Here is a 21,079-nt window from a genome sequence, read left to right on the forward strand (position 1 = left end):
CCCAATGGCACACAGCTAGAAAGTGTAACTCCCTAGCTTGCTCTCAAAAGAGCTCCATCATCATGCTTCATTAAAAAGTTAACCAACGAAACTGTGTACATGTATTCCAAATTCAGCTTGTCTGATACAGGGGCAAGAGAACTGGGCAAAAAGAAGGAAACTCCAGGCTGAATTCTACAGCTGACTAGCAGTATGATCTTGGGCAGTATTATGATGATAAAAACTAAGGTTATCAAGATAATTCAGATCAAGTAAATAGTTGCTTTGAGTCTCAATCATTAGCTAGAATATTGTCTACATCATTTTGGTTGTATAAGGGTACAGTCTTCATTTCAGGAAAGAAAATCACAATAGGGAAGTAAAACTGTAGAATAAATATGGAAGTTTAGCATAAAATGGAATTGTGTGGAATGCCATTAAATCGTTGAATGGCATGCCTATAATGACCTTATTTTTGTTAATAATAAAAACAGGAAAATTAGCAAAAAAAAAAAAAAAAAAACCCTGCTAAAATCCAACACATTTCAGCAGCAAGTTAAAAGAACTCTGACTTTATTTTTTCACTAACAGTGACTTAGTGAGGCAACAAAACTCTAAAAACTGTGTGATGAGATTACCATATTTGAAATATATTTCTTTTGTTAACGCTACCGTGGAAATGATTACTTGAAAAGGCCATTGGTTTCTTGATGTATTGGAGCTTCTTCCTTTTGAAAACCTGTCAGTTGTAAGTGTTCTTAAAGTGTAAAGTACTAATTAGAGCACTTCCATCTGTGCAATTCTGCCATAATAACCTTGAGAAGTACCTTTATAATAAACATTAACAATTTTTTTCAATTGCCCCAAATTTTTAAAAATTGCATTTTACTTTCTATTATGTATAATTTATTAAGTTAGTCTTTGCGTAAAATGAGATAAGTAAAATGTCTAGGTTAGGCAAATGCATAGAGACAGAAGTTTATTAGTGGTGACCAGGGCCTGGAGGGAGGAAGGAATGGCAGTTATTGCTGAAGGGGTACTGAGTTTCTGTGTGGGATAATGTAAAACTTTTGGAAATGGATAGTGGTGATGGTAGCCCAGTATGGTGAATGGAATTAATATCTCTGAATTGTACACTTAAAAATAGTTAAAATGGCAAAATTCTTGCTATATGTATCTTCCCACAATATTTTTTAAATGAGTTAATAACTAAATATTAGAAGATCTCATTGGCCCTGAATCATAGGATTTTAGGACATTAAAAATAAATAACAACTAAACAAAAAAAAACAGTGATCTTAAGAATCCAAACCACTGTTACAATAAAGGAATGACCAAAGGCCAATTTTTTACATGACTTGTCAAGTACCACAAAACAACTTACTGCAGTAAAAGCAAAGCCAGCATCACAGTCCCCAAACTCTCAATCCAAGGTTTTCTTTCATAAGCATCATTTCAACATCAGATATCAGGGCCCATCGATCTCCCTTAATACAGGCAGAATGGGTCCCTAAGTGCTGCAAATGGTTTGTGCTGGACTACTAACCTAAAGGTTGGAGGTTTGGACCCACCAGGTCTAGCAATCTGCTTCCCTAAAGATTATAGTCAAGAAAAACCTATAGAGCAGCTCTGCTCTGTAACATGTGAGATCACCATGAGTCGGAATCAATTTGACGGCAGCAGATTTGGTTGGGTTTTTTGTTTGGTTGTTTTGTTTTGTTTTCTACAGGCAAAAAAAATTCTGGTGTGGTTGTTTAAAGATAAATATGCCCTATTTTATTTTATTGACCTAAAAGTGTTTGATGTCTAACACATGCTATTAATTGTATCTTCATTTCGTTTCATTATTTCCTTTAATTATCTCCCCTTTCTAACTCTTTTTACGTAAACTTCTCCTCCACATTTTTGCTGTAAGATTTTTTCTATAGAAAAGTAACTCAGTGAGATCACTGGACTTTGATAAGTGGTTCCAGTCCTGAAAGATACAGATATGGCTTAGGGAAGAAACAGTTGGGTGCTGAATCTCTTCCCACAGGGGGAGTGTGCAAGACACAGGCCAAGCATCAGAATTTGTCACTCCTGTATAAACCCAAGTTCTTTTCTCTTTAGGTTTCTACATGTTTTATTTCCAAAACTGGAATCAGACTCAATAAAATTCATTTATAGAGCAAGTTTCTTAGGAGGTCAAGGTGTTAAACATTTTTGCTTTGTGGATTTTCCAAAGCTGCCTTGCAGCATTCTTGTAATGGCTCACATTTTGAAGATATTAAAAGTAATCTCTCATCAGTATCATGGCAGAAAAAGAATATGTCCCTTTTACATAAATTTAACACATTCATTTATTCATTCTTATATTAAATAAAGACTTTGAAACATTTATCATGTCCCACGGATGTCACTTGGATAGCTGGATCAACAACTGGAAATTGGGCCTAAATTGGTCATGATCGATTCACTTTTAAATTAACCGTATCTGGTTTGGTGTATAGCTTAGGAGTAGAGGTTTTAAAGCCAGACTGTTGAGTTAAAATCTCAACTGTGCATGTAACCTTAGGCAAATTACTTAATTGCTGTGGGATTCAGTTTCCTCAACTATGAAAGAAGGATAGTGATCATACCTACTTCATAAGAATATTGTGAGGATGAAATGAGTAACATATGCAAACTGCCTGGCTACATTGATAATTATAATTACAATATTACTTAAAACTATATACTTTGGATATAAGCTTTAATCACCTCTCAAGAAGCTACTTCTTCCCTATTCCAGCTTATAAAACACTATAGTCTCTTCAGGTAATAACGGGCATTCCATATTCAAATAGTCTTTACAAAAAGAAGTCTCTCCAAACTCTTCATTTCATATCTAATTTCTTCCACCTATGCAACTAGATACAGAAACCTGTCTTTCCCTTAAATAACACTTAATTTTTCAAAATAGTCGGGCTTAGCAATTAATCTGATATTATTAATTATCCTTTTATTAATGAAATTGGAAAATCAAGGCTCCTTGGAGTATATAGTCTACCATGTCAGGTGTTTTAATATCTAAGAAAACAGTTTCCATTGGTCATATCTGTTTTAGACACTAGACTGAGTGACAAAGGGTAGTGGATAAAACTTTATGATAATTGCAACATAGTTTTAGCAACCTGTTTTTAACTACTTTGTCTTAAAATTATTTTAAGGTTCTGACTCTCAGTCCAGCACTGAAGTTCTTTTGTTGGCTTCTAAGCATTCATCTGTCTGTCTCTCTGTTCACCATTTACATATGGTTCATCAACACTTGATGGCAACTTTACCCATCATTGCATATGGCCCATTAACAGCTGACAGCTGTCAGTAAGACAAGACTACTCAAGCCCTTCTCCAACCATGATGCTTTTGACAAACAGAGGGAAGAGTCTGAACCAACCACCTGCTGAGACCATCTTAATCTGGCAGTAATTAACTTTGTTGGCTGGAGTCCTCCTTTGCTGCAGTAGAGAGGATCCAGTTCAAAGAAAATGTTTGGCTGAAATGTCTGTCTGATCCAATCCAGTTATGCTTTCAAGAAATATCACCCACATCCATATGTATCAGTTTATCCAGTTTCAAAATGTTTTTGCTACTGTGTAGATATGCTCTTACTGTGGTAACAACTTAGAAACAACCCCTTATTTTGGTGAAACTTAGAAAACCTAATACTCAAATTTAAAATGGCTGCAGACACATCTACTGAACACAAACTTTGTATATAGCACTCTGCTGAGTGTGCTGAAGGTTTAATTTATACAACCAGGGAAACAAAAAGCATTCTCTGTTGAAAGATTAAGTAGAATACAGGAAATACTACCACGTTAGGTTTCAATAGCTGTGAGGTAGGTAATTTCTAATGGAACCCAAATAGAAATTCATTCTCTGACTCAAGGGATCACATGATCTTACATAGACCATCTGCTGCCTATGGATTTATGAATAATGGCTGAATTAGATGGGAGAATGATTCAGTGGTTTGTACTAAAGATATATCAGACAATAAGAATGCAAGTGAAATGGATTGCCTGAGAGAATTTGTTTAATGCTTTAAAACTGATAAACTCACTGAATATAAGAGATCGTAAGCAGAGATTTTGTATCCTGAGATTCTCATGAACTTTAACTTAGGTACTTGAACTTATCTCTGCAGGATGTTATATGGCTTTGCATGACAGGGAAGACCTGCCTTTATCTAATTGGTCACTTCAGTTTCTGATTTCCAGATTCAAATATATGAGATTCCCACAAATGAAATTAATATCAGCTTGAACTTATATCTGTATGATGTTTCAATGGCTTTGATTGACAAAGAAGTTCTTCCAGGATCTCAAAGGCTTTGTTTCAAATATATGTCTATGCTAGATATAAATTATGAAGAATACATAACTGCAAAAGATTGTATATTTATTCATGACATTAAAAGAGGCAGATTATCTTTTATATTGTTTTATAAATTACAGAAAATTTTGTATAGCTTTTGTGCATAATGCCAGAAAAAGGAGTAAAATGAATCATTCTAATCATGCTGATTAACTTTATTAAGGCTAAGTGATTCGACCCCAAATACTCTAGTAAATTATTGCTAAATCAAGAATGGCAATTATAACACTTAACTTACACATATTGTATATATTGTGACTACAGCTTGAACACCTCTTGTAGCTGTCAAGGTGAGAGCTCAGGGGAGATGAATGTTTAATTGTTTACTTGCAAAATGTCACGGTGTCCAGTTTTCTATGTAAGTTGATATTTGTTTTCAGCAATGAAGTGATTCATCTTTTCCATTAAAATGAGTTTTCAAACCCCTGTCCCATCACCATAATTCAAAGAAGAAAGATGTCAGCAAGAAATCTCAGAGTAGGGGATAACAGTCACAGCAAGAAATCTCAGAGTAGGGGATAACAGTCACAGCAAGAAAAACACAGCACAGAGCCTTGAATTAGTGAGAGATGAGAAAATTATGACTATGCAGAGGTTGATCACCAATTCTCTTTCACCTTTAATCCAGATTGGCTGAATTCCATCTACCCAGTTACTCACATTCATATTCATTCATTCTCTCTCTTGATAAGCTATGGGCTTTTGTTCATTTTGGCAGAAGATAACTTCGAATAGATGGGCATTGCAAGAGAAAGGAGAGCCTGTTGTCATGTCTGAGGATTAGAAAAGACTTCGGAGATCACTGGATTCAATCTCCTCATTTTACATAAAAGGAAACTGAACCCCAGGACTATTGAGTGTCAGAACTCTTCTGTTACACTTAGTGACAGAGTCATCAGCAGACTTCAGCCTTTTGTGATTTCTGGTGTCCTTGTTATTGAAATTTACATCCCTAAAAAGCAGTGGCTATCTCACAATGCCAGCCCCCACTCCCCCCCCCACACAAGCTCCTTCCAGAACTCTAGGAAAACAGATGGTACATAATATTTCTTGAATCTATGAATGATAACTTGACCAAATATTTATATGGAGAGGTTTTGTATCTATAAATGAAGGCTAACTTTTAGTAAACATCCTTAGTTTGATTCTGTGGAAAAAAAAGATGAATTGTGTTTTAAATGGTTCTGTCACAACCTGTCTGTCTATCTGGAGGAAAGTTACCTCCATTTTAAATCATGTTTTTAAAATTCTGATGTATCAAAGACTGACAAAATATTAAAAGATTGCATATCTTATAAAAAAAAAATCTAGAAAACAACAGAGAAAATCTAAGGGACAAGAAAGGCCTTCTTAAATAAGACTGTAGATCCAGAAAACAGAGACACGCATTTACTGTACAAAAACATTAAAATGTTATTTAATGGAAAAAGATAAAGTAAATTCAAGGCAATAAATGACAGATTTGAAAAATCATTTCAAGTGCAGAAGACAGGTAAGCTTAAATATCTATAATACTTAAAGAGCACTTACAAATTAACACGGGAATAAACAACCCAACAGAACAAAAACAGGTAAAGGATTTATTGGATAATTTACAAAAAAGAAAATCTAAAAAATCAACAAACTGATAAAAAGAAGTTCAACAGCACATGTCATCAGGTAAATTCAAAGTAACACTGACCAGCACTCTACCACTATCTCACAGCACAAATTTATGCAAGTCTCTCACACCTCTCCCTAGTGATGTAAGGAGAAATTTCCACACTTAATTAATGGTAGAAACAGAAAGCGATATACCTTTACTTTTTTTCTCTTTTGGAAAGCAATACATTTAAAAATTTTTAAAGAGTCATATCCTTTAGCCAAGTTTTCTCATAGTTTGGAATCTATTCCACAGACACAAAATTACACTAGGAGTGCCAAAGCTTGGAATCAATGTGCCTACCACAAATATGCATGTGAAAGCTGGACAATGAATGAGGAAGACCGAAGAAGAATTGATGCCTTTGAATTATGGTGTTAGCAAAGAATATTGAATGTACCATGTACTGCCAGAAGAACAAACAAATCCATCTTGGAAGAAGTACAGCCAGAATGCTCCTTAAAAGCAAAGATGCCATACTTTGGGCATGTTATCAGGAGGGACCACTCCCTGGAGAAGGATATCATGCTTGGCAAAATAGAGGGTCAACAAAAAAGAGGAAGACCCTCAACGAGATGGACTGACACAGTGGCTGCAACAATGGGCTCAAGCATAACAATTGTGAGGATGACGCAGAACCAGGCAATGTTTCTTTCTGTTGTACACAGGGTCTCAATGAGTCAGAACCAACTTGACAGCACCTAACAACAACATCACAAATAGGGTAAAGACAGAATAAACTATGCCACATCGCCATGGAATATTATTAACAAAACTAAACTAAACTAAAAAACCAAACTAGGAAGCTCAAAAATAGGATCCAGGAAGCAAGACAGCCAGAGAACTCAGAAGAGTAGGCTAGGAAAATCAGGAGAGTAGATGTGAGCTTCAGCAACTAAGGAAACTTGCTCTTGAGGGAAATTTCGAATCAGTCAGAAAGTTCCTTATCTTTCTCGTCCTAGCCAGTAAGACAATCTGAATCTGCCAATGAAACTAGGATGTGGTATCCTTGAATTCATTTCAAAGGTATGAATGGATTTAAATGGAATGGAATTAAAAACTCTCATAATATGAGTAACCACCCATTTATTCATTGCTTAACTTATGTTAACATTTCACTTTGTTGTTTTGAGCTGTCCTAAGAAAGGCACAGCTGCACTCTCCATTTATCTTAGATAACAAGCAGGATTTTCATCAACTGTAGTGAATTCTTCAGAGCCCAATTAATATGCTAAAAGCTCCCCAGTTCACACTGCCTATGTGTTGACCTGTGAAATCTTCATATTAGAAGGTAGCTTAGGAAGCAACAACCTCATGCCTGCCTGGCAGATCAGACCAGAGTGAGTAATATGCTAATATGTTAAGTCAGTATGTTAAGTCAAACAAGAGTGATGCTTAATTTATGAAATTAAAACACCTAGCCAACCTCATCTAAAAAAGGAACGTGATCAAAACTCACCTGGTCTAAAGCGTAAGGAAGGACAGAGTAAGAATGATGTAAGCCATATACTGCAGGATTGAGACAAAGCCACTTATTGGCGGTGGCTTATTTTTTACATGAGAAGGCAGGAAAACAAAGTACAGCAAGGAAGAATGTTCTCTAGTTCCCCAGGTAACAGGGGTCAAAGACTACAAGAAATGGAGCTGAGAAAGGTGCTTCTAGAGGAAAAGCAAGAAATGTGCCATTACACAAGAATCTCTGCAGGAAGGTAACAGCCCACATTCAAAAGGTGTAACTGGGCAGGTATTCAGCCAGAGGTGGGAAAGATGAACTAACCCAGGGGCCCTGAGGCATTCTTTTTGCAAATGCATTTACTGGGCAGGTAGACACAGTTACTTAACCAGCATTCCTTACCTTGCATAATTGAATATTGATCGAAAAGATGCATTTAGTGCCTTTGAACAAAGTAAAATAGGCGGGTGCTGCGTTCAGGGAAGGATTCAATAGTTGGGTCACAGAGCAGGGTTTCCTACTGACAAATGAGGGGTCTGAGGCAACTCTTAGTCAATAACACTGGCCGTGCTGGTTCCTTCTGTAAGTCATCGTTGTTATTCCAGACACTAGCCACCCTAATAATCCTATCAAATTCACTTGAACTCAATTCGGTGGAAGAAAATTAAAAAGATTCATCCAATTTGATACTTGAAATACCTGCAAATGGGCAAAATGTGTTTTATTAACATTCTAAAGCAGGGCTTTGTCAAAATGCTGGATTCAATGTGGGCCTTGAGATGACATTCCCTTGAGTTAATTGCTACATGAAAGAGTCATTTTATGACAAAAGCATAATGAGATAATCACAGCAATTTCTAAAAATCAACAATTTAACCCGGGTGATTTGGATGGACAGCACATTTGCAGGTGGAGTAAAGAATAACACATCATTAAAAGTATATACACTTTTTTTTTTTTGAAGGAGAGAGAAAAGAACTGTCCTGTTGATTTCCTTTTGGATGGCAAAACTTGCTTTGTGGCCTTGTGAAGGGTTGTTTACCACTTGGAAAAGGGTTTCCTATCAGGCGTGTACTGGGATACGTTGCAATGTCACAGAACAGTGTCAGCTGTGTAGCTGCCAAAAATGACATCAATTCTCACCCCCACAAAGACACACATTGTTAGGGGCACCATTAATGAGGCGCATGCTTTTTCTTTACTTTTCCTCCATGGAGTAAGAGAGCAAGGCGTTACATCGGAATTATCTTTCCAGAGAATAGAAAACACTTAAAGAAAATTGAACCACAAAGCTTTTACACACTACAAAAGTTAATGAAAAAAAAAATGACAGCAATGGGTGCAATTACAAAATGTCTACCTAAGAATATATAGACATAAATAGAAATACATATGGTCACACACATATGTATATGTGTGGTTTTATATACATATTCATTGTTTTCACAAAGTATTTACTAAATGAACTGTATTTTAAACCTCCGAAATTGTACATTGCACTTATTATCCATTCTTTGTTTAACTATCTGATTTAAATGTTATATATGAACAGTAGACTCATAGTACAGGTTTTCCTATCCTCTATGCTGCTTAATAGTCCTTAATAAAATCTATAATTAATAAATGATTTTTGAACAAAGGCCAAAATCACTACTATTTATTGAGTAGCTTCTATACACCAGATTCTTTAATTACATATATAATTACTATATTGTAATACCTAGTTAATATCATCTTCTTACTTTACCAAGGATGAAAGTGAGTTCATAGAGGTAAGTGGAGTATTCCAGTCACACAGCAAGCAAGTGGCAACGCTGAGACTCAAAACCTCTTCTTTCTGATTCCAAAACCCACACTCTCTCTGCTATGGCAGGCTGCCCATTGCAATAAATACCCTGTCTGAATAATACCAGCACCAACAAAAAATATTTCTACAGATTTAATAATTATAGACTAGTAATGAACTACACCAGGTGTCTGTTTGTTGTACTGTGGTGTTTTACATATTGCTGTGACACTGGAAGCTTTGCCACCAATATTTCAAATACCAGCAGCGTCATCCATGGTGGACAGGTTTTAGCAGAGATTCCAGACTAAGACAGACTAGGAAAAAGGGCCTGGCAGTCTACTTCTGAAAAAACTGTCCAGTGAACACCTTATGAATACCAGTGGAACATTGTCTGATATAGTGCCAGAAGATGAGCCCCTCAGGTTGGAAGGCATTCAAAATACGACTGGGAAAGAGTTGCCACCTCAAGGTAGAGTCAACCTTGGTGACATGGGTGTTGTCAAGCTCTTGGAAAACTTCATTTGCTGATACGGCAATACTCAAGATGAGAAGAAACAGCTGCAAACATCCATTAATAATCGGAACGTGGAATGTACAAAGTATGAATCTAGGAAAACTGGAAGTCGTCAAAAATGAAATGGAGCTTTCTCGCAACAAGTTTGCTGCCAGGACACAGGTGTTGGTAAAACTATCACAAAGTCTAAGCCAATGCGGGAAAGGAAAAGACCCATGTCAACATCATCATCATGGACACGTAGATTCGGGAAAGTCCACCACTACTGGTCACCTGATCTACAAATGTGGTGGGATCGACAAAAGAACCATTGAAAAATTTGAGAAGGAAGCTGCTAAGATGGGAAAGGCCTCCTTCAAGAATGCCTGGATCTTGGATAAACTGAAAACCAAACATGAGCCAGGCATCACCATTGATATCTCCCTGTGGACATTTGGGACCAGCAAGTATTATGTAACCATCATTGATGCCCCAGGACACAGAGACTTCATCAAAAACACGATTACGAGAACATTACAGGCTGTGCTGTCCTGATTGTTGCTGCTGGTGCTGGTGAATTTGAAGCTGGTATTTCCAAGAATGGGCAGATCCGTGAGCATGCCCTTCTGGCTTACACACTGGGTATGAAACAACTAATTGTTGGTGTTAACAAAATGGATTCCACTGAGCCACCCTACAGCCAGAAGAGATATGAGGAAATTGTTAAGGAAGTCAGCACCTATGTTAAGAAAATTGGCTACAACCCTGACACAGTAGCATTTGTGCCAATTTCTGGTTGGAATGGTGACAACATACTGGAGCCAAGTGCTAACATGCCTCAGTTCAAGGGATGGGAAGTCACCCATAAGGATGGAAGTGCCAGTGGAACCATACTGCTTGAAGCTCTGGATTGCATCCATACACCAACTCATCCAACTGACAAGCCCCTACATCTGCCTCTCCAGGATGTCTACAAAATTGGTGGTATTGCCACTGTCCCTGTGGGCAAATTGGAGACTGGTGTTCTCAAGCCAGGCATGGTAGTCACCTTTGCTCCAGTCAATGCCACCACTGCAGTAACGTCTGTTGAAATGCACCATGAAGCTTTGAGCAAAGCTCTGCCTGGGGACAATGTAGGCTTCAAGGTCAAGAACGTCTCTGTCAAAGATGTTTGTCGTGGCAATGTGGCTGGTGACAGCAAAAATGACCCACGCATGGAAGCAGTTGGCTTTGCTGCTCAGATGATCATCCTGAAACACCCAGCCCAAATCAGTTCTGGCTATGATTGTCACACAGCTCACGTTGCTTGCAAGTTTACTGAGCTCAAAGAGAAGATCAATCACCATTCTGGTAAGAAACTAGAAGATGGTCCCAAATTCTTGCAGTCTGGTGATGCTGCCATCATTGACATGGTTCCTGGCAAGCCCATGTGTGTTAAGAGCTTCTCTGAGTATACTCGCCTGGGTCATTTTGCTGTTCATGATATGAGACAGACAGTTGCTGTGGGTGTCATCAAGGCAGTGGACAAAAAGGCTACTGGAGCTGGCAAGGTCACCAACTCTGCTCAGAAAGCTCAGAAGGCAAAATTAGTATTGTCCACAATACCTGCCACCCCAGTCTTAATCAGAGGTGGAAGAAAGGTCTCAGAACGGTTTGTCTCAATTGACAATTTAATAGTAAAAGACTGGTTAACGATAACGAGGAATCATAAAACCTTCAGAAGGAAAGGAATGTTTTGTGGACCATTTGTTTCTTTTTTGTGTGTGGCAGTCTTAAGTTATTAGTCTTTAAAATCAGTACTTTTTAAATGGTAACAACTTGACCAAAAATCTTTCACAGAATTTTGAGACCCATTAAAAAAATGTTTAATGAGGAAAAAAAAAAAGGAATGAATTAATGAGCTGAAATGAACTGGCATTGGCCATTTTGAATCAGACAATCATATGGTCTACTATGCCAAGAATGACAAATTGAAGAGGAATGGCATTGTGTTCATCCTCAAAAAGAACATTTCAAGTACAACACTGTCATTGATAGGATAATATCCATATGCCTACAAGAAAGATCAGTTAATATGACTATTATTCAAATTCACACACCAACCACTAAGGCCAAAGATAAAGGAATTGAAGATTTTTACCAACTTTCGCAGTCTGAAATTGATTGAACATAAAATCAGGATGCATTCATAATTACTGAAGATTGGAATTCAAAAGTTGGAAACAAAGAAGAATTGGTAGTTGGAAAATATGTCCTTGGTGATAGAAATGATGCCAGAGATTGCGTTATAGAATTTTGCAAGACCAACAGGTTCTTCGTTGCAAATATTTTTTTCAACAAAGTAAATGGCAACTATACACGTTGACCTCGCCAAATGGAACACACAGGAATAAAATCAGCTACATCTGTGGAAAAAGACAATGGAAAAGCTCAATATCATCAGTCAGAACAAGGCCAGGGGCTGACTGTCGAACAGACCATCAATTGGTCCTATGCAAGTTCAAGTCGAAGCTGAAGAAAATTAGAACAAGTCCACGAGAGCCAAAATACGACTTTGAGTATATCCTACCTGAATTTAGAGACCATCTCAAGAATGCATATGACAAACTGAATGCTAATGACCAAAGACCAGATGAGTTGTGGAATGAAATCAAGGACATCATACATGAAGAAAGTAAGAGGTCCTTAAAAAGACAGGAAAGAAAGAAAGAAAAGACCAAAATGGATGTCAGAAGAGACTCTGAAACTTGCTCTTGAGCTTAGAGTATCTAAAGCAAAAGAAAGAAATGATGAAGTAAAAGAACTGAATAAAAGATTTCAAAGGACAGCTTGAGAGGAGAAAGTATTAAAATGAAATGTGCAAAGACCTGGAGATAGAAATCCAAAAGGGAAGAACATTTCTCAAGCTGAAAGGACTGAAGAAAAACTTCAAGCCTCAAGTTGCAATATTGAAGGATTCTACAGGGAAAATACTAAAAGATACTGGAAGCATCAAAAGAAGATGGAAGAAATACACAGTTATGTACCAAAAATGATTGCTACACATTCAACCATTTTGTTGTTGTTGTTAGGTGCCGTCAAGTCGGTTCCGACTCATAGCGACCCTATGCACAACAGAGCAAAACACTGCCTGTCCTGCACCATCCTTACAATCCTTGTTATGCTTGAGCTCATTGTTGCAGCCACTGTGTCAATCCACCTCGTTGAGGGTCTTCCTCTTTTGCGCTGACCCTGTACTCTGCCAAGCATGATGTCCTTCTCCAGGACTGATCTCTCCTGACAACATGTCCAAAGTATGTAAGACATAGTTTCGCCATCCTTGCCTCTAAGGAGCATTCTGGCCGCTCTTCTTCCAAGACAGATTTGTTCTTTCTTTTGGCAGTCCATGGTATATTCAATATTCTTCACCAACACCACAATTCGAAGGCGTCAACTCTTCTTCGGTCTTCCTTACTCATTGTCCAGCATTCACATGCATATGATGTGATTAAAAATACCATGGCTTTGGTCAGGCACACCTTAGTCTTCAGGGTGATATCTTTGCTGTTCAACACTTTGAAGAGGTCCTTTGCAGCAGATTTGCCCAAAGCAAGACGTCATTTGATTTCTTGACTGCTACTTCCATGAGTGTTGATTGTGGATCCAAGTAAAATGAAATCCTTGACAACTTCAATCTTTTCTCCGTTTATCATGATGTTGCTCAAGGGTCCAGTTGTGAGGCTTTTTGTTTTCTTTATCTTGAGGTGCAATCCATACTGAAGACTGTGGTCTTTGATCTTCATCACTAAGTGCTTCAAGTCCTCTTCACTTTCCGCAGGCAAGGTTGTGTCATCTGCATAAGGCAGGTTGTAAATGAGTCTTCCTCCAATCCTGATGCCCCATTCTTCTTCATATAGTCCAGCTTCTCAGATTCTTTGTGCAGCATACAGATTAAATAGGTATGGTGAAAGAATACAACCCTGACGAACACCTTTCCTGACTTGAAACCAATCAGTAACCCCTTGTTCTGTCCGAACAACTGCCTTTTGATCTATGTAAAGGTTCCTCATGAGCACAATTAAGTGTTCTAGAATTCCCATTCTTCACAGTGTTATCCATAATTTGTTATGATCCACATAGTCGAATGCCCTTGCATAGTCAATAAAACACAGGTAAACATCCTTCTGGTATTCTCTGCTTTCATCCAGGATCCATCTGACCTCAGCAATGATATCCCTGGTCCCACGTCCTCTTCTGAAACCAGCCTGAATTTCTGGCAGTTCCTTGTCGATACACTGCTGCAGCCATTTTTTAATGATCTTCAACAAAATTTTGCTTGTGTGTGATATTAATGATATTGTTCTATAATTTCCACATTTGGTTGGATACCCTTTCTTGGGAATAGGCATAAATATGGATCTCTTCCAGTCAGTTGGCCAGGAAACTGTCTTCCATATTTCTTGGCATAGACGAGTGAGCACTGCATCAAGCACTGCATCTGCTTGTTGAAACATCTCAATTGATATTCCATCAATTCCTGGGGCCTTGCTTTTCTCCAATGACTTCAGAGCAGCTCGGACTTCTTCCTTCAGTACCATCAGTTCCTGATCATATGCCACCTCTTGAAATGGTTGAATATCGACTAATTCTTTTTGGTATGATGACTCTGTATATTCCTTCCATCTTCTTTTGATGCTTCCTGAGTCATTTAATATTTTCCCCATGGAATCCTTCACTATTGCAACTTGAGGCTTGAATTTTTTCTTCAGTTCTTTCAGCTTGAGAAACGCCGAGCGTGTTCTTCCCTTTTGGTTTTCCATCTCCAGCTCTTTGCACATGTCATTATAATAATTACTTTGTCTTCTCAAGAGGCCCTTTGAAATCTTCTGTTCAGTTCTTTTACTTCATCAATTCTTCCTTTTGCTTTAGCTGCTCGATGCTCAAGAGCAAGTTTCAGAGTCTCCTCTGACATCCATCTTGGTCTTTTCTTTCTTTCCTGTCTTTTCAATGACCTCTTGCTTTCTTCATGGATGACGTCCTTGATGTCATTCCACAACTCGTCTGGTCTTCAGTCACTAGTGTTCAATGTGTCAAATCTATTCTTGAGATGGTCTCTGAATGCAGGTGGGATATACTCAAGGTCATATTTTGGCTCTCGTGGACTTGCTCTGATTTTCTTCAGTTTCAGCTTGAACTTGCATATGAGCAATTGATGGTCTGTTCCACAGTCAGCCCCTGGCCTTGTTCTCACTGATGATATTGAGCTTTTCCATCATCTCTTCCCACAGATGTAGTCAATTTGATTTCTGTGTGTTCCATCTGGCAAGGTCCATATGTATAGTCGCTGTTTATGTTGGTGAAAGAAGGTATTTGCAATGAAGAAGTCGTTGGTCTTGCAAAATTCTATCATTGGATCTTCAGCTTTGTTTCTATCACCAAGGCCATATTTTCCAACTACTGAACCTCCTTTGTTTCCAACTTTCACATTCCAATTGCCAGTAAATTATCAATGCATCTTGATTGCATGTTCGATCAATTTCAGACTGTAGCAGCTGAAAAATATCTTCTATTTCTTCATCTTTGGCCCTAGTGGTTGGTGCATAAATTTGAATAAAAGTCATATTAACTGGTCTTCCTTGTAGGGGTATGGATATTATCCTATCACTGACAGTGTTGTACTTCAGGATCGATCTTGAAACTTTCTTTTTGACGATGAATGCAACACCGTTCCTCTTCGAGTTGTCATTCCCAGCATAGTAGACTATATGATTGTCCAATTCAAAATGGCCACTACCAGTCCATTTCAGCTTACTAATGCCTAGGATATTGATGTTTATGCATTCCATTTCATTTTTGACGATTTCCAATTTTCCTAGATTCATACTTCATATATTCCAGGTTCCAATTATTAATGGATGTTTGCAGCTGTTTCTTCTCATTTTGAGTCATGCCACATCAGCAAACGAAGGTCCCGAAAGCTTTACTCCATCCACCTCATTAAGGTCGACTCTACTCTGAGGAGGCAGCTCTTCCCCAGTCATCTTTTGAGTGCCTTCCAACCTGGGGGGCTCATCTTCCAGCACTATATCAGACAATGTTCCGCTGCTATTCATAAGGTTTTCACTGGCTAGTGCATTTCAGAAGTAGACTGCCAGGTCCTTCTTCCTAGTCTGTCTTAGTCTGGAAGCTCAGCTGAAACCTGTCCTCCATGGATGACCCTGCTGGTATCTGAATACCGGTGGCATGGCTTCCAGCATCACAGCAACACAAAAGCCCCCACAGTATGACAAACTGACAGACACGTGGGGGTCAACCATTTTAGTAGGTAGCACATGATCAAAAAATGATGGTACTAAAGGAAGAGGTCCAAGCTGCACTGAAGGCATCAGCGAAAAACAAGGCTCCAGGAATTGATGGAATATCAATCGAGATGTTTCAACAAATGGATGCGGGGCTGGAAGCACTCAATTGTCTATGCCAAGAAATTTGGAAGACAGCTACCTGGCCACTTGACTGGAAGAGATCCATATTTGTACCCATTCCAAAGAAAGATGATCCAACCGAATGCAGAAATTATCAAATAATATCATGTGCATGTCAAATTTTGCTAAAGATCATTCAAAAGCAGTTGCATCAGTAAATGAAGAGGGAACTGCCAGAAATTCACGTCAGATTCAGAAGAGGATGTGGAACAAAGCATATCACTGCTGATATCAGATGGATTATGCCTGAAAGCAGAGAATACCAGAAAGATGTTTACCTGCATTTTATTGACTATGCAAAGGCATTCGACTGTGTGGATCATACAAATTATGGATAACATTTTGGAGAATGGGAATTCCAAAATGCTTAATTGTGCTCATGAGGAGCCTGCACATAGACCAAGAGGAAGTCATTCGAACTGTCATTGGTTTAAAAGTCAGGAAAGGTGTGCATCAGGGTTGTATCCTTTCACCATACTTATTCAATCCACATGCTGAGCAAATAATCTGAGAAGCTGGACTATGTGAAGAAGAACGCAGCATTAGGATTGGAGGAAGACTTATTAACAGGCTGTGAAATGAAGATGACATAACCTTGCTTGCTGAAAGTGAGGACTTGAAGCACTTACTGATGAAGATCAAAGACCACAGCCTTCAGTATGGATTACACCTCAACATAAAGAAAACAAAAATCCTCACAACTGGAGGCTGAGAAGGGTGGAGAAGGGATCTCAGAGCAAACGGGCAAATGACTAGCAAAGTGCTGTCATTGACTAGCTCTGGTCAATGAGTTGTGAGAAGAACCAACATGTCACTTTTGGACAGACCATTTAATTACACATGGAAGACCCTCTAATGCTCTCTTTCTTCTGCCACGATGACTAGAAATATTCTTGATAATGAGTATTCCATTAATGAAGGTCCCAGAGTAAGGACAACATGGAACAGAGCCCCCAGTTGACCCACAAGGGAAGTGTAGCACGTAGTCTGAGTAAGAAATAAACCTTTTTTTTGTTGTTATAAGCAACTGAAATTTTGGGATTTGGGAATTGTTTGCTACTTGCGGCATAACCTACTCTAGCCTGAGAGATATAAAAATTAGTACTTTAAGTGAGATTATGCCCCCTTAGTGGGCTGGTTAATGGTCACTGATAAAACCGATATCAGAAGCTAGAATGATTATGATGTAAATTATGCAGTGGGGAAATATTAAGTAAATCAGTTGCCAGAAATAGTCTGGAAGGCAGATAATATACCTTACAAGTATAAAGCTCTTTTCTAGACATAATTCTTATATTTGCCATATGTCCTTGCTTTTTCATCTCATTCTTCTCTTTCTCTCGATTAATTATATGTATCATTGTCTCTCAATCCTGAGGAGCCATATATGGATGTTAGGTAGGCCACACTTTATCTAGAGATTTTGGATTTTTGGATGGGACATATGAATTGTCTCTCTTAGGAAGTTGTGAGTTTATTTTTGTTGTCCAGCCAAATATTTGAAAATCAAAAAAGCAAACTGTGGTGGTCACCAAGTATTTTCAGGTCTCTGTAACCCAGGTCCATGATAGGATGGTATTTTGGTGGAATCATGATTAGTTTTGTGCAATGAGTTCTACGTGGGAGTGGCATGTGTTACTTCTATGTGGGATCATGGAATATTTTGTGTGAAAACTCTAGAGCTTTCTTTCCTTTGAGGAGACCAGAAACATTTCAGATACGAGTTGATCCAGTAGCCTCGGTCTCATAGAATGTAATGCAGAGCTCCCAGTTTACCCACTGTGAACATGTAGCATGAATAAGAAATAAACTTTATTGTTTTAATTCACTGAGATTCGGGGTTGTTGGTTACTGCAGCACGATCTGGCCATCTTGACTAATGTAAGTGGTTAAGAGCTATGGCTGCTAACCAAAACGTTGGCAGTTCAAATCCACCAGCCACTCCTTGGAAACCCAAAGGGGCAGAATACAAGGTTGTTATGAGATGGAATTGACTCAACGGGTTTGATTAAAGCCACACATCTAAAGCAAATGATATTGCCTAATAGATAATTGATTGTGGTGTAGAAGAATATGCCCAAACAGAAGCAGAGATTAAAAAGAAAGAGAGAAAATTTAGAATATTCTGTCACAGAAGTTATCTGAACAGAGTGTTTCAAGAAGAAGAGAATGGTCAAGTGCCCAGTGCTGCTAGGAGATCAAGTGTGGATGAGAATGGAAAATTTTCACTGGATTTAACAACAAGGAGGCCATGATGATCTCAGCAAGAAGTCTTTCATGAAATGAAGGAAACAAAATCCAAGAATAGTATGGGTTGAAGAGTGAGTGGGAATTTGGGGAAATGAAGAGAGAGAATATAAACAACTCCTTTGGAAAGCCTGGATGGAAGAGAAATTGAGTGGCATGAGAGATAGCCCAGAAGCAAGCATCTTGAAAACAGTTAAGTTTTACAGACTCATGCCTGGCATAAACCTCATCCCAAAGGTATAAAGTATAATCATTTGGAATTCTAGTTGCTGAGGTGGGATAACAACCACTTTTATTGTAAAATCTAAAGCACTTTATATTTGTGATTCTCTAAGGGAACCCTGGAGCCCTTGTGGCGAAGTAGTTAAGAGCTCAGGCTGCTAACCAAAAAGTTGGCAGTTTGAATCCATCAGCCACTTCTTGGAAACCCTGTTCTACTCTGTCCTTACAGGGTCACTATGAGTCAGAATCGACTCAATGGCAACGGCGGGGGAGTAGGGGGAAGGTTAAAATCTCTATTCTGTATTTTTTTTTTTTTCAGAAAGAGAAACATATGCTCCTGCAAGTTTATAGCTAAACTTAGCAGCAACGGCCATTTGCATATTACAGGATTATTATTTAGACTTCAGTATGCTTGTACCAAGACAAAATGTGGTTCTATCAGGCAGAAATGTGTTTCCCCAACTGAACACATAGTTCACCCACTAATATCACTTGTTGGAAAACACTATGCTGGCCCCATCTTGTAAAGAAAAGTGTTACTTCAAAAAAGCAGGTCTGAGCCTTTTCACTTTTCTCTTCCCAGTGCCCAACGCAATGCCTAGTGGGTAACCCATCACACACCCTTTCACTATTTTCTAGGGACAGCCTTCCAGTCAAAAAGGATAAGTGCCACTGAGCTAATTAGCAGCTTGTCGTTGCTGATGAAAGTGTTAATCCCTACAATCTCAGATGAATTCTTATTCAAATGACCTTTCTTTTTTTTTTTTTTTTTAGCCATACAAAATAGAAGCCACTATCCAAATGAAAGATTCAGATTACATGTACAGCTTTTAGTTCCTGGTGTTCCTCTCTGCATGTATACATTCGTATTTAAAAGTAGCGTGAAAAATACTTAGAACTTAATAATAATATTAACAATAATAACTATTTTTATCAAATGCCTTGAGTGTGCCAAATCAGCGCTGGGTACAATATTTATTTTAGCTCAAATCCTTTCAATAAGCTTAAGTGATAAAAAAAGAAATATAATTCCTGTTTTATACAGAAACAGAGACTTAGCTGGTACCTGTCCAAGTACATACAGGTAGCAGGTGACTGAGCCAGGACTCTAACCAAGCTCTTTATGTCACCAAAGTGTTGCACATAAAATTTTTGGATATTTTTCATTACGAACACATAACTATTCTTTCTCCTAGATGGTATAGGTTCATCAGATTGTCAAGGGAAGAGTCATAATGTTTCATTCAGCTTTGTGAAAAGCATAGCATGTTTTAGAATGAGTATTCTACCTAGAGCTGAAAGGTAGAAAGTACCTTTAGCATCTGATAAAGATTATTGTTAAGGTCACAAGTAGAGCTTGACTGTGTAGCACTGGCCAAAAAAAAAAAAAAAATCCTATGTAAGTGAAAAATCTCATTTTCGGAAATATTTTCCCCATTTATTTTAAAGGACACTTTGAATTTTCATACAGTGGGTAAAATAACAAGAATAAAAATAAGGCTAAATCATTTTCACAGTAAGATAATAAATTCATGAGAGTGGTAAATCCTTTTTCATGTCTCTGTTAGGACCTATTCTTATCATGTTATTCATTGTTCTCAAATTTACTGTTTGCTGGATGAACTTAAATGTAAGGCAGTTGGACTCATATCTGTATTTAGGACATAATTGTAATTAAAGGCTCCTGCTTTCATCCTCATCCCAACTAATATATAATGACATCCTCATCCCAACTAATATATATAATGACCTAGACTATGGTTCCCATCCTAGCTTTGTCAATTGCTCTCTCTCTTACCGTGTGCAGGGTTATCAGGAAGTTATGCTGCCTCTGAAATTCCAAACTTTAAAGTGCTCTCACAATGGCTGTAGCCGGTATATTTAATTTACGGTCAAAAATTCCAAGCGCCAATCAAATAAGCAGCTTGATATGGGGGAAATGGCAGTGGTTTTAAAATCAGAACATGTGGGTTGAAGTACTGCTATTGTATAAATATAATTATTTTTGTCAAGCCACAGGGCCCCTCTAGCCCTATCTCCCCATTAAAAAAAAGGAATAATAATACTTAATCTACAGACTTGTGATAAGAATAAATGAAAAATCACCTCGTAAACTATCATGTCAAGTTTGATAAATATGTGATGTTCTCTAACATAATAAATATTGTGTAGATAAAGAGCTGTCTCTGCAATAGATAGCTATTACCGTATTTTGTTAAAGTAGTTGTTTGCTAGCAAAAGAAATCATTACCTACTTAGACCATGCTAAAGCTCACATTGTTCCAGAAAATATGAAGCAAAAGTCCAATAACTCTCACCTTTTCAAATGAACAAAAAGAACTCGAACGAATAATCCAGAGAGTTTAAATTTCTTTTTGACATGACCTAAATTTGT

The 21,079-nt window shown here is 37.9% G+C and overlaps 1 protein-coding gene and 1 pseudogene across 1 annotated transcript in view; one reads left to right on the forward strand and one right to left on the reverse strand.

The window, feature by feature from the left end:
- Nucleotides 1–11,538, forward strand: part of LOC126068855 (elongation factor 1-alpha 1-like) — a 74,476-nt pseudogene extending 62,938 nt beyond the window's left edge.
- Nucleotides 1–21,079, reverse strand: part of IL1RAPL1 (interleukin 1 receptor accessory protein like 1) — a 1,405,042-nt gene that overhangs the window by 1,362,595 nt on the left and 21,368 nt on the right. The gene's annotated exons all lie outside the window — the stretch shown is intronic.

This window comes from Elephas maximus, chromosome X (genome assembly GCF_024166365.1).
Source record: "Elephas maximus indicus isolate mEleMax1 chromosome X, mEleMax1 primary haplotype, whole genome shotgun sequence".
Classification (NCBI taxonomy): domain Eukaryota; kingdom Metazoa; phylum Chordata; class Mammalia; order Proboscidea; family Elephantidae; genus Elephas; species Elephas maximus.